The sequence below is a fragment of the Hyaena hyaena genome, unplaced genomic scaffold, assembly GCF_003009895.1.
Source record: "Hyaena hyaena isolate Hyena2069 unplaced genomic scaffold, ASM300989v1 scaffold_401, whole genome shotgun sequence".
Taxonomy (NCBI): domain Eukaryota; kingdom Metazoa; phylum Chordata; class Mammalia; order Carnivora; family Hyaenidae; genus Hyaena; species Hyaena hyaena.
Genome location: NW_024081030.1, coordinates 325,818 through 340,072, shown reverse-complemented (window position 1 = coordinate 340,072; position 14,255 = coordinate 325,818). Strand labels below are relative to the sequence as shown.

Here is a 14,255-nt window from a genome sequence, read left to right as displayed (position 1 = left end):
TACCTGAACATGGCTTATCTCTCTGGCCATATCCGGTAAGAGGTCTGGTCCCTACACTGACTCAGAGAAAGTCTGGGCATGTCTCTCTGCTTCAGGGCTGATGTGATTTGTAGCGACTGGCTCAATGACAAGGCATAAATCATTTAAGATTCCTGGAAGAACATTTGGGAGATTGACAGTTTTGCAGCAGGAAAATAAATGTTGATGCTGCCATTTCAGATAGGTAAATTGCTAAAGAATAAGACCAAAATCAATTCATAGCAACGTTCATAAAATAAAAATTTAAGATGCTTCAGTGTTTAAACACAAACATAAACGACTGAACTTTTTGAATTTTGCATTATTCGTTGTTTCTTCTTTTCTGAAATTGTGGTTGACTTTGTAGAGTCTCACTTTGCCAGTGAGTGCAATCAGGGAGCGGGTATGGAAAGAATGTTGGGAGTAAAGAGATAAGGTTCTAATTACTACCCTAACACAAAGGGTGTGACTTTGAGAAAATCCGCTGAGGCCCTTATTTCTACATTTGTCAAAAAGGATATTGGCTCAAGAGATTCAGGAATTTCTAATTCTGATATTCTACAAATATGCTTTAAACTTTATGCCATCTTCAAAAAACTTTTTTATAATACTAGGTCACTCAGTATTTGGCTTACTCCACATATTATCCAGGACAATCTCTCCATCTCAAGGTCCTTAATGAAATCACATCTTCACAGTCCCTTCTGGTATATAAAGTAATATAGTCTCCATTTCCAGGGATTAGGATGAGGACATCTGTGTGTGAAGGGTGAGTGGGTCATTATTCTGCCTGCCACCGTAAGAGAAGACTGGGCTGATGGGCAAGGACTATAAAATTTAGATATTTGGAGAAAGAGGTTATTGTGGGCTGGAGCTAAATAGAGGGGAAGTTACAGAGTCCCTGATAAGTAAGTGTGTGCATTTATTAGGGTGTGGGGCAAGGAGTGAGGAGAAAAGACAACTCTTCTTTATATCATGGGCTTTCGTTTGTTCCTCCACTTTTGGAAAGGGAGCCATCCTGGGGCGCCTGGGTGGCTTAGTCTGTTAAGTGTCTGGCTTTCGCTTAGGTCATGATCTCGCGGTTTGTGGGTTCGAGCCCCGCGTCGGGCTCTGTGCCGACTGCCAGCTCGGAGCCTGGAGCCTGTTTCAGAGTCTGTGACTCCCTCTCTCTCTGACCCTCCCCTGCTCATACTCTCTCTCTCTCTCTCTCTCTCTCTCCTAGAAATAAATAAAACATTAAAAAAAATTTAAAAAAAAAAAAAAAGGAAAGGGAGCCATCCTGAACATGACCTGTATGGCTGTCTGCATTCATTCCCCAGCGAGATTGTGCCTAGATATCATGAAATGTCAAGTATAAAATGTTCTCCCTTAGCAACTTCCATTGTATTATTTGTCCTGCAATATTCCTGTTCATATGTGCTACTGAGAAAAGGGAGCTATAGAGGAAATTGGTGCCAAATTGGTACAACTCCAGTAGAGGTGGGAAATGGAAAGCTTTGCCATTATACAACTCTAGGCCTTGATAGGTCATTATGATGCTGTTAAATAAATTGTGACATGAACTTTGAGCCTCGTGCTTTAGTTACCTCTACTAGACTTTTTTGACAATAACCAAACAGCAAGACTGTTAACTGAGCACTGGATTAAAACCCAGCAGAAAAACAAACAAACACATTTTTTAAACCTGTGTTCAGTATTTAGAGACTTCATTGAGGTCGGGCAGGCAATAGGGAAGTGTTAAAATATGTGGGGTGAAAGAAGGCACTTGTTGAGATGAGCACTGGGTGTTATATGGAAACCAACTTGACAAAAAAAACTATAATAAAAATAAATTTAAAAAAATATGTGGGGTGCACAGGAACCCCAAGACTTTCCACCATCCAAGCTTAAGGAAGCTCTCCAATGTGTCCCTGCTCCTAGGAGAGAATGTGATAATTATTCACACTCTGCTATCAGGGCTTGCAGAGCTTTCCTGTATGATCCCCTGTCCTTTCATTGGGACATATCAACTGCCGTTAAGAGCCTAGAATCAAGGAGATGATGTCAGTGGATTTTAGAATACACAAAGAATGAGAAAGACATTTATGGCAGAGGAAGGAATGGGATTTTGTGTTCATGGATCTTCTTGGACTCTCCGAGTAGGAAAATAAGAAACCCAGCTGACTTTCCTGCAGAGTGGAGTCAACTTGCACCAGAGGCTGCTCTCCCAACCCCACAGGCACCTTCTTTGCTCTGGGCACCAAGAGAGGTTCTTTCCAAGGTCCAGAGACAGTGTTTATGGCATCCTCAGCTGCCAGAGAAAGAACTGAGTATGGTGGAGGAGGACCAGGTCACTGTGAGAGGTGGATGGACTCAGCTGGTGACGTCAAAGAATTACTCCTGCTGGGTTTCTCTTCAATGATTAAAATTCTCCCTTGGCTCAGACTCACAGGATACAGAATGGCTCTTGTGTCTTTGGCTGAAAACACTGTTCCATGGAGAAAAGGGATAGAAATAGGAACCTTCTTACTGTACCAGAAATCTCCTTTTAGAGGTGACTCCCTTAGGGCCCTGTTCAGGAACCATAAAGTGCACTTAAGGGAATTTTGTCTCTAAATGGAGTTCTCTAGGATTGGGAAGAGTCTGGCTTTGGGCTCTTATGCAACTGGAGTCTTGGCCTTATCACTCACCTATTGTCCTTGAGCAGATGATACTCCCCCAGAGCTAGTGCTTTTCTCCATGTAAAATGGGGATAGTAATAACTACCTGTCAGGAGTAAAGATATTTTACGTTAATGACCAAACACATTGCCTGACATGGAGCAGGTACGTAAGAATGGTAGCTAGTGGTAGTAGTAGTAGCAGTATTACCAAACTGTATTCCTTCAAGTTCCAAATTATATGAGCTTAATATTGTAAATTGAACAAAATCATGACACATTCCTCTCCTTTCATAAGAAAGAAAGGAAGAAAGAAAGAAAGAAAGAAAGAAAGAAAGAAAGAAAGAAAGAAAGAAAGAAAGAAAAAATCTTTAAGTCTTTAATTCTAAAGGAAAATCAGTTGCCAAGGCAGCAACAGAATGAGTCTACCTTACTAAACCATTAAGATCCATGTCTGAACATGTTGCAGGCTCACTGTCCAGCAGGATTAATGACAATTTGTCTTAAACACCTGGCACATTGCCTGGCATGGAAGAGGCTCTCAAGAGTAGTGGCTGTTGTTATCATTCTAAGAAAAACTTACCCCTTCATGTGCCAAATTATATCAGCTTCCATGGAAAATTGGATAAAATGCATTGTATGCCCCTGTACCTTTAATAAAATAAGCTGAATCCTTTCTGAGGATTTATTGACACCATCACAAAAATATCACTTAATGTATTGGGCACTAAACTGTCTGCTCTCAGGGACTATTAGATATGTGGGGTCAGTTACCTCAAACTAGATGATATCATGCTGTCTTTCTTTTTTGAGGTTTAATATCTATATAATTTTATGGCTGTTAAATTTGACCTTTTCACATTAAGTTGTCAACAGTCACTTCTTGCTCATGGCAATGTAACTGTCTTTTTCAAAACCCACTCACTCCTATGTTCCTTGGTATGCAGTGAAATAAACAGCAAAATAACAAAAACTGAATTTGCTGAATTCTATAGGAACAAAGAGAGCCTATAGGCATTAAATAAGAACTTGTAAATACCAGTCAATAAGTATAAAAAGGATTTTTTTGGGGTGCTTGGGTGGCTCAGTCAATTAAGTGTCTGACTCTTGATTTTGGATCAGGTCATGATCTCACAGTTCCTGAGTTCAAGCCCTGCATTGGACTCTGTACTAACAGCGTGGAGCTTGCTTGGGATTTTCTTTCTCTCCCTCTACTCTGGCCCTCCCCCATTTGCTCTCTCTCTCTTTCTCTCAAAACAAATAAATAAACATTAAAAAGGGGGGGTTGGACATTGACACAGTTAATCTGTACTGAAGAAAAAGAAACAGAGCTTGCCAGAATTATGTGTAAACACAGAGCAAATAGATAGTGAGCATTTACAAATAATGATCAGGAACTTCATGTCTTTCTGTAACAACAGCTTCAACTAACATGTGCTCAGGGAAACAACAGAAAGTAGCCACACAGGTTAGAGGTATGTGTGAATAAAGAGCTTAGACGTTGAGTGAGAACTTGGTCATGGTCAAGGTGGCAGTCATGAATTGTTGTGACATCTATTTCAGTTATCCAGAGGTGATCTTCTTGGTCGCTTCTCAGCTTTGTCTGATTTACGGGAGGTCTGCAGACAAGGGACACCTGATGAGTGGGTGTTTTTTCCATTTCTTTCTTGAGACACAATCATAGTGAAGACCCAAGTCCACCATGTGGGATGAGCCCAGGCATCCAGGCTGCAATCTTATGAGGGGTGTGTCCCTGGATAATTGGGCTCCGAGGACACAAGTAGAAATCATTTTCATTTCCAGGCAAGTATGTAGTCAGTTTTTGAGGCTGGTGAGAGTTCGATCAGCTTTCAAATGTTCTGATCAAAGTCAGTGTTTGGTGTCAAAGCCAAAGCTCCCTGAGGACATTAAAGGCCTTTGGAAACCCCCAGCCCTGGGCCAGTTGTCTTCAGCACACCTTTCAGCAGTAGTCAAACACACTTAAGCAGCCAGTGCCTACCTTCTCTTCAGCCCCATTGCCATCCACAGAAAACCTCCAGTTAAAATGATAATGTAGGATAGGCTCCCCAAGGAGCCCTAGAGCTGAGCAAGGACCACTGGTTAGAGAATGGTTGGGTTCTCCTTGTCATTGCTTTGCCTTGTGATAAAGCTGGGAAGGGCTTGTTCCTTTTGTCTCAGAAGGTCAGGAGTTTTCACTGGCTAAATTGCTACTAAGAAATCCTGTCTGCTGTCTCTGCAGGCAGATAGACATTCTAAGTTTTTTCCAAGTGATGAGGCAGCATAAGGGGAGGTCATTGAGAAACTTTACTGAGAAACTTTATTCCTACATTGCCATGTATGTTGACTATTAAGTGTCTAGAATTGACTTGTGGCATTAATTTTTTTTCTTCTGCAGTCCCACTAGGGACTAAAAGTTACATCATGTGTAGTCATTAGATTGCAGATAGACCATATTAAGAAAATCATTGTATTGATTTGGCTTCTTTGTATGTCTAGAAAGAACAACCTTTAACTAAAATAGCTGTAATCTAATCTTATTCTTTTTTAAAAAATGTTTATTTATTTATTTTGAGAGAAAGAGAGACAGAGCACACAAGGAGGGGAGGGGCAGAAAGAAGGGAAGAGAGAGAATCTCAAATAGGCTCTGCACGGTCAGCACAGAGCCCAACACGGGACTCAATCAATCACATGAATGCTGAGACCATGACCTGAGCTGAGGTCAAGAGTCTGGAGCTCAATCAACTAAGCCACCCAGGTGCCCCTAATCTTATTCTTTTATTTATTAAAATGGTGAGTGTTGAAGATGATATAGAAGAACAAAGATTAAATGAAGGACATATATGGGAGCAATGAGACTTACCTGGAGATTAGTTGGAAGACACTGATGATGACTGTATTGTATTTTTGTGAGAAAGTCCTGCCTGGCCTGCTGATAACCTTTTTTCAAAGAAGCACTTTTCAGAGAAGCCATCTTTCAGGCAGTTATAAAATGGGACTGGATTTCTTTTGATCCTTGATGTCTCCCCATGTTTTAGAGCTTGTTTAGAGCCTACCAGACACTCTCATCTGGTGCTGCTCTTAAGGATGAATCCTGGAGGAACATTTCCCAAAGGGCAAGAAAGAAGGTCTCATTCGAACACTGTAGCACTCTGCTCTACTGAAAGTACTGACATTCTGCATACAGAAATGTCAAAGTCCTGGACTGGGTATTCACATTTCTCCAGACACCCATTCCACACTGCATACTAGAATCCTTTATCTGAAACAATAAAATCCTTCATTTCCTGTTGTACTGAACATCCCTGGTATGCTCAATCCATAGATAAACATTACTGACCAATTTTTATCACTCTAAGAGCAAATTCAGGGAGTATTTCTCTGCTGAGCTCTGAGAGAACATGAAAAGTGGTTACAGGGAAGGCTATGTGTTCTGACAGACTTTTAGTGATTCCTGACAACCACCCCCTCCTAACTGTCCCTTAAGGGAAGGTACAGGTGGGCGAGGAGGCATCACATCAGTGCTCTTAGTCAGGCTGGCTGAGTCATGGATTGAGCTCTCCTTTGCTAATGTAGCCAGGGGAAGAATGCCAAAGAAGAAATGCTCTTTAATTTAAATGAACAGGAAGATATTTACAGGATGGAAATCAATTTTTTTTTAAATTAAAAAAATGATCTGTCCAAGGATCCCCTCCTGATCAATGACTGGCTGGACTAGAGTCTTGTGACATGGATTTCAGGCAAGGATGACCTCAGGATCATCTTTTTGGATCAACTTCCTCCTCCTGCTGCCTCCTTTTTACCTAAGGTCCAATTTGAATTACGTTCTCATGGGAACTTCCTAAAGGCCTTGCTCTAGGCTGTTATTTGGTATTTTAACAAAGTCCTGACCAAAGGCTTTATCTTAGGATATCAGGCATCTTGATGGACAGTGAGAAATCCTCATGTGGTGCTATTGTATAGACCTCTGTTATATAAGTGTCTGTAATTAATTGCTGCCAAAACAATAGTAAAATATGGACTAGATTAATCAATAAGCAAAATAATATGAGCTCAATGAGCTTGACGAATGTTCACAAATCTGGCTATATGTGTAGAAATGTTTTGCTGAAGATGTCTGAATGTCATTGAATCCATGGTCCACAAACCCAGGAAAAGTTGTCATTTCTTAGTGATTAATGATTAAAGATGAAGGTAGGTATATAGCTTAGATCGGTTCAGGCTGCTATAACAGAATGCCATGGACTGGGTAACTTATAAACAACAGAAATTTATTTCTCACTGTTCTGGAGACTAGGAAATCCAAGATCAAGGCATTGGCAGATTTGATATCTGGTGCTGGTTCATAGATGGCTGTCTTTTCTTGTGGCAGAAGGGGTGAGAGAGCTCTCATGGTCATTAATCCTATTCATGAGAGCTCAACCCTCATGACCTAATCACCTCCCTTAAGCTTTACCTTCAAATACTAACACATTAGAGATTGGGTTTCAACATAAGAATTTTTGGAGTGCACAAGCATTCTGTCTACAGCAGCATAAATCTCCTGAAAGATAAGAGTAAGGCCAGTTGGGTGACTTTAGGTTTTGTCTAGTATCCCAGTATAACTATTATACTACCCTTTTTACTCTCAGAAGGTTACCAGTATGGAAAATGTCTTAGTCCATTTGGGCTTCTATAACAAAATACACAGACTGGGTAGCTTTTAATTAACAGAAATTTATTTCTCACATTTCTGGAGTCTGGAAATCCAAGATCAAGGTATTACACATGGCCAAGTGGGGACTTATTTCCTGGATAACATATGACTATCTTCTTCCTGTGTCCTCAGATGGTGGAAGGGGCTAGGGATCTTTCTGCAGTTTCTATTATAAGGCACTAATCCCATTCATGAGGGCTCCACCTTCATGACTTAACTGTCTTCCATAGGTGCCACCTACTAATATCATCATATTAGATTAGGATTTCAACATATAAATGGGGTGGGAGACAATCATTTCATGCCGTAGCTGATAATAAATTCTGTTGTTGCCTAGTACCTTCATCATCAGTCTAGGGCATGCAGTCAATCATCATGAACTTTGGAGGTGCCATCATTAGCTGAGATCTAGTATTATAGAAGACAGAAAAGATAGGCTGTACTGGAGCTGGAAGGAGGAAGGCAGACCCCATAAGAAGACAAAGCTGCTGATAGGCAAGCCCTATGCAGTGAGAACTACTACATTTCTGACATCTGAACTAAATGTGTCATATATGTGAAATGTTTGAATGTGAGTGTGTAATTTTCTTTAGGCTTTATACATATTTAACATTATTCAGCCTTTACTAAGTGCCATTTCTTGGCATTTGGGAATAGATATCTGAACAAAGAAAAGGATTCTGCTTTCAGAGAATACTAGGTCTACTTCAGTATGTATTAACAGGCCCTCCTCAATCTTGTAGTAATTTTCGCAGGCCCCAATCACAGGAAAAACTGACTCTCCAAATCATTTTTCTTAAGAAATTCTACCATATATTTAGAAAAGGTCTTGCATCTCTGATATGTTTATAAAAGTAAAAGAACATCCAGATTAAATGGAAAAATTTCAGGGAATCATCTAGAACTTTTCATGCTACAGAACTTTGAATTTTTCTTTATTGATGTAAATGTTTTATACTGGACTTGGCTGATGCCATAGCCAATAGCCACATGTAATTATTGAACATTTGACATTAGCTAGAGTAACGGAGAAACTTATTTTATTTAAAGCTTATTTACTTATTTTGAGAGAGGGAAGGGAGGGGCAGAGAGAGAGGGAGACAGAGAATCCCAAGCAGGCTCCCCACTGTCAGTGTGAAGCCCCATGCAGGACTGAAACTCATGAATTGTGAGATCATGACATGAGCTGTAACCAACTGAGCCATCCAGGTGCCTCAAGAAACCAATTTTAAATTTTGTTAAACTTAAATATAAATTGCCACATGACTGGTCAGCACTGTTTTGGAGTGATTTGGAGCTGATTTTTGTTCTTTTTGTTTGGATGTTTAAGCACTGTGGGGATATACCATATGTTCTAAATGAAAGTGAGTAAATCACAGAGAATGACAATTCCATAATGTCCATGTATGGGGGAAATGTATTTATTCACTCAATCAAGAGATTTATGGAGCATTACTTTGTACTGGGCACAGTGATAGGATGTGATACATGTGGACTTACCCCTGAGAAATCATGGGGCCTTAGGATAATTAATTCATCAGTACTGGTAATGGGTATCATTTAGTGTCTGTATTGGAATATTTTTTTCTATTCTCTTTCTTCCCTTTCCCAGACACCAAATCTGATGTATCAGAAGCTTCTAGCTGCTTATGTCTTAAAATAAACAGAGGTCAGGCAATATCTTTGGATTATAAAAAGTGGACTCTGATGTCCTGCTGTAGCTGAGAATATAGAGTGTTTAATTTCTTGTCCATTAAAGAAAAATATTGAGAAGCCCACACTGGAGAGAGTAAGAGATATTTCTCATGCAGATGAACTCACTGGTGAGGTATAATTTACAGAAATAAGTAAAAAAAAATTAAGAATATGACAGGATTTCCATCTTTTTATTTTCTAATATTCATACTTTGTAAGAAGATGTAGCAATATTCCTGGTCCAACAATCTGCCCTCTGGAGCCATCAAACGTGGTAAATGTGTTTAGATAGGATAATTTACATATCTTCACCTTTTTGGTGAAGGTGGTTATTCTCTTTGGCGGTTATTCTTTTAAATAAAGAGGGTTTTTGTTCTTGTTATTCTTTCTTTCTTTCTTTCTTCCTTTCTTCCTTTCTTTCTTTCTTTTTTTTCTTTCTTCTTTCTTTCTTTCTCTCTTTCATGTAACCCAAGTATTTCAAAGTCCTCCAGCTTCTATGGGTCATTCTTTTATTTAATATTTAAATAAAAATGACCTAAGCGCTCATTCTGTACAAAACAACAAGTTCTGGTTTTAACATGCCTCTTTAGTCAAACTTCGGTTATTCCATTTTTTTGTAAACCATGCTCAATTTCCTTTAAATAGTTAGAAAAGAGGAAAGATGCAAGCATATCAAATACAAATTCACCCATCTTGGAGGATTTTGTTAGTTTTTGTAAAAATGAGCCCATTATATGTATATTTTTTTAATCTAGCTCTTCTCACTTGATGGTACTTAATAGAAGTTCTTCCAAGTCATCTATAAAGCCATCTAGTTAATTATTTTTACTGTCTGGATAATATTCAATGGCAAAAGTTCTCAGAGTTTCTCCATTCATGACATCTTTTCTGGTTCAGTAATTTTTTTTTTTCCAGAACCCACAGCATCCAAAGGCCAAAAGAAATGCTTAGTCTTTCTGTTTAATAAATAATGAGAGCCACACAACTTAAAGTATTTGTGTTTGGACAACCTAGTAGCCATTTGAAATAATAATACATGTAATTTGGAAGAAAATCTAACATTTTAATTTAAATCAAACAACCACAATTACTTACTAATCACATGCATGCACGTGTTAAGTATTGCATTTTTTCAAACTTTGGAATCAGATCACAGACTACTCCCTTCATTGCCTATTTCACATTGATTTTTTTGTGTGATACTTGCTGTATATTACAGAAGCTGCCAGCTTCTTAAAATATGACATCCACAAAAGGAAGGAAGCATAATTGAATATCGAAGCTATCAACTATCTCACGCTATTAGTAGTTCTTGCCTTGTCTAGCAGATATCAAATATTAGCCTGTCCTAGAAAATTTTACATACTTAAGGTGACCCTGTGAGTTTGCTATAGTGTCATAGGGCCCCTCAGTGGACAGCTGGGGAAACATGGGTCTGTGGTATGGATGTTTATAATATTTTTAACCCTAAAAAGATAGTTAAACACTTAAAGCAAAAATAATAACAATGTGTTATGGGGCTTATAACGTATGTAGAATTAAAACTTGACACCTTGGCACAGAAAGGAAAATTGGAGTTGGGTAATGGAAGTATACTGTTGTGAAGGTTCAGTGTTATATGGGGAAAGGTATGTTATTTGAAGATAGACTGTGATACATTAAACATGTATATTGCACATCTTAGAAGAACCAATAAAATACCACAAATGGTAGAGATAAAATGGAATGATAATACTCAATTAATCCAAAGAAAACAGGAAAAAAAGAACTAAGTTCAGATAGTACAAATAGCAAGGTAGTAGGTTAAGACCCAACAGAATTAGTAATAGCATAAATCATCTAAGAACTTTAATTAAAAGACAGAGATTGCCACTGCATATAAATGAGTTACCTTAAAAGTAAAAGACTGAAAAAAAGATATTCCACACAAATTTTAAACACCCAAACGTTTGAATGTCAGACAAACATTTTAGAACAGAGATTATTACCTGGGATGAAAAAAAGCGTTTCTATTATAACAACAAGATTTAATCAGTAAAGGCAACATAATCATCCCATTTGTTTATTCCAAATGAGAGCTTGAAAATCTATAAAGCCATACCTGACAGTACTGGAAAGAAAAACAGACAAATCTATAATCCTAGTACAAGTTTTCAGCACTCCCTCTTCAGTAGTTGATGGAAGAAGTACACAGAAAATAAGCAGGGCCAAAAAACTCTGGAACTGAGCACCTGACTGGCTCAGATGGGTAAGTGTCCAACTCTTGGTTTCTGCCCAGGTCATGATCTTGTGGCTTAGTGGGGTCAAGCCCCAGACAGGGCTCTTTGCTGGAAGTGCAGAGCCTGCTTCGGATTCTCTCCCTCTCTATGCCCTTGCCCCACTTGTTCTGTCTCTGTCTCTTTCAAAATAAATAAATAAACTTTGAAGGAAAAGAAAAAACACTGGAACAACACTAACAGTAGTGCTTCACCATCAACAGCAGAATATATATTCTCTACAAATGTGCACATAACATTAAACAGGAAAGACTGAGTGCTAGGCCGTGACACCATTCCCAACGAATTAAAAATCATAGACTGTATACTCTTTTGTGCCTTAAAATGACTGAAATGATAAAGGAGTTCTATGCTACAGTGGAGTTAAATCACAAATCCACATGAGAAAGATTTTGACAAATTGCCAAATACTTGAAGCTAATAATACATTTTTAATAACCCATGGGTCAAAAAGAGAATCATAGGGGAATTAGAAAATACTTTGAACTGAATGAAAATGAAAAGAAAATGTACCACACTTTGTAAGAAAGAGCTAAAGAACCACTTCCTGAGAAATTCATAGGCTTACATGCTTTTGTTAGAAAAGAAAACAGTTCAAAAAAAAAAGAAATAAAAAAGGAAAGAAAATAAAGCAGTTCTAAAATCAATGAGCTAAGCTTGCATCTTAAGAAGTTAGAATAAGAGGAGCAAATTGAGCTCAAAGTAAATAAAAGGAAGGAAATTATAAAGATAAGAGCAGAGACTAGTATAATAGCAAATGAACAAATGATAGAGAAAGTCAGTAAATTACAAACTGGTTCTTTTTAAAGATATATAAAGTTGAGAAAGCTCTAGTGAAACTGATCAATAAAAGGAGAAGTCACAAATTACCAATATCAGGAATGTTAGCACGTCATTACTACAGATATTCAATATTAAAGGGATAGTAAGGAAGGGTGCCTGGGTGGCTTAGTCGGTTAAGTGTCTGACTCTTGAATTCAACTCAGGTCATGATCTTATGGTTCATGGATGACAAGCTCTGTGCTGACAGCAGGGATCCTGCTTAGGATTCTCTCTCTCCCTCTCTCTCTACCCCTCCTCTGCTCATACTCTATCACTTGCTTGCTCTCTCAAAATTAATAAACATTAAAGAAAGGATATTAAGAAATATTGTCATGACCAAATTCATGTCAGTAAATAAAATATTTAAATTAAATACATACATTCCTTGAAAGATAGAAGTTACCAAACTGACAAAACTAACAACCAAGAAAATTAAATACATAACTAAAATTTTCCTTAGAAAAAGAACTCAAGATGTAGATGGCTTCTCTGGCAAACTTTACCAAACATTTAAGGAAAAAATAATACCAGTCTTATACAAACTGATTTCGAGCCAAGTCATTTTCAGGGCAGGAGTACCCTGACACCAAAATCAAAGTCATTACAGGAAAAGGACCAGGCATATATTTAAATGAGTGCATTTAATTGCATGTAAATTACATTGCAATAAAGTTTATTAAAATTTTTTTAAAAATAATATTTTTATTCAACAACACAATCATAAAAATTACTATGAATTGAAGCTATGCTTTTTCCCCATTAATTTCTTTTATTGATGTATAATTTGCATAAAGAAAAATTTATCCTTTTTAGATGAAGAGTTCTATTAATTTTTTAAAAGGCTTTAATTGTTAGAGTAGTTTAAAGGTTATAGAAAATTGAGAGGAAGGTACAGAGACCTCTCAGATGCCTCTTGCCATCACACACACACACACACACACACACACACACACACACAGCTTCTCCTATTATCAACATCACTCTCACGGATGGTACATTTTTTAACCAAGGTTGAACCTACATTGACACATTGTGATCACCCAAAGTCCGTAGTTTATTTGAGGGTTGACTCCTGGTGTTTGCATTGTATGGGTTTGGACAAAAGTATAATGCTACATATCTGTCACCCTAATCCCATACAGAGTATTTTCACTGTCCTAAAAATTTAAAGCCATACTTTTCATTCTTTTTGTGTGTGTATATTTTGTTTTTACATAATATGGGTTTTCTCCCTACTATAAAAATACTTCATACCTTCTTCTTTTTGTTACATTATTTTTGTATTTTCAGAACATACAGTGTGTTTTTCAATTGAAAGGATTTAATTAATAAAAAGTTTGGAATACACATATATTATTTTTTTAATTTTTAATGTTTATTTATTTTAGCGAGAGAGAGAAAGAGAGAAGAGGGGCAGAGAGAGGGGGAAACACAGAATCCAAAGCAGACTCCAGGCTCTAAAGCTTTCAGCACAGAGCCTGATGTTGGGCTCAAACGCAGGAACTGTGAATTCATGACCCAAGCAGAAAAAAACAAATTTTAAGTTTGTCCCTAAGTGTTTCATATTTGTTGACATTATCATAAACTTCAGTCTCGGTTGTTCATTATTTGAATATAAAAGCAATTTATTTTTTTTAATTTTTAAGTTTATTTATTTATTTTGAGAGAGAGAGAGCACAAGTGTGGAAGGGGCAGAGAGAGAGGGAGAGAGAGAATCCCAAGCAGGCTTCGAACTGTCTGTCAGTGGGGGGCTCAAACTCAGGAACTGTGAGATCATGACCTGAACCCAAATCAAGAGTCAGACACTTAACTGACTGAGCCACCCAGGCACCCTTGAAACAATTTGTTTTATGTACTGACCTTGTGTCCTATGACCTTGCTTAACTCATTTACTAGTTCTCACAGGTTCTTTTTTAGGTTCCTCAGGATTTTCTACAACATATATTGATTGCCCTGCCATCTATAATTACAAGCAATTTTACTTTTTGTGTTAGGAAAAAACCCAATTCTCCTCTTGTGAATCTCCTTACCTCATACTGCTGCCACACTTACAACACTTCTGACTCTCCTGGCCTCCAAAGGCGTGTGATTTTTTTTTCCACACCAAAACATT

At 37.8% G+C, this 14,255-nt stretch overlaps 1 protein-coding gene across 1 annotated transcript in view; it reads left to right on the top strand.

Annotated features, from left to right (window-relative positions):
• The window catches only part of LOC120244985 (calcitonin), an 84,648-nt gene continuing 70,393 nt past the window's right edge, over positions 1–14,255 (top strand). The window contains exon 1 of the mRNA XM_039251825.1: positions 1–35. The gene's annotated coding sequence lies outside the window, so the exon portion shown is untranslated. The remainder of the gene's footprint in view (positions 36–14,255) is intronic.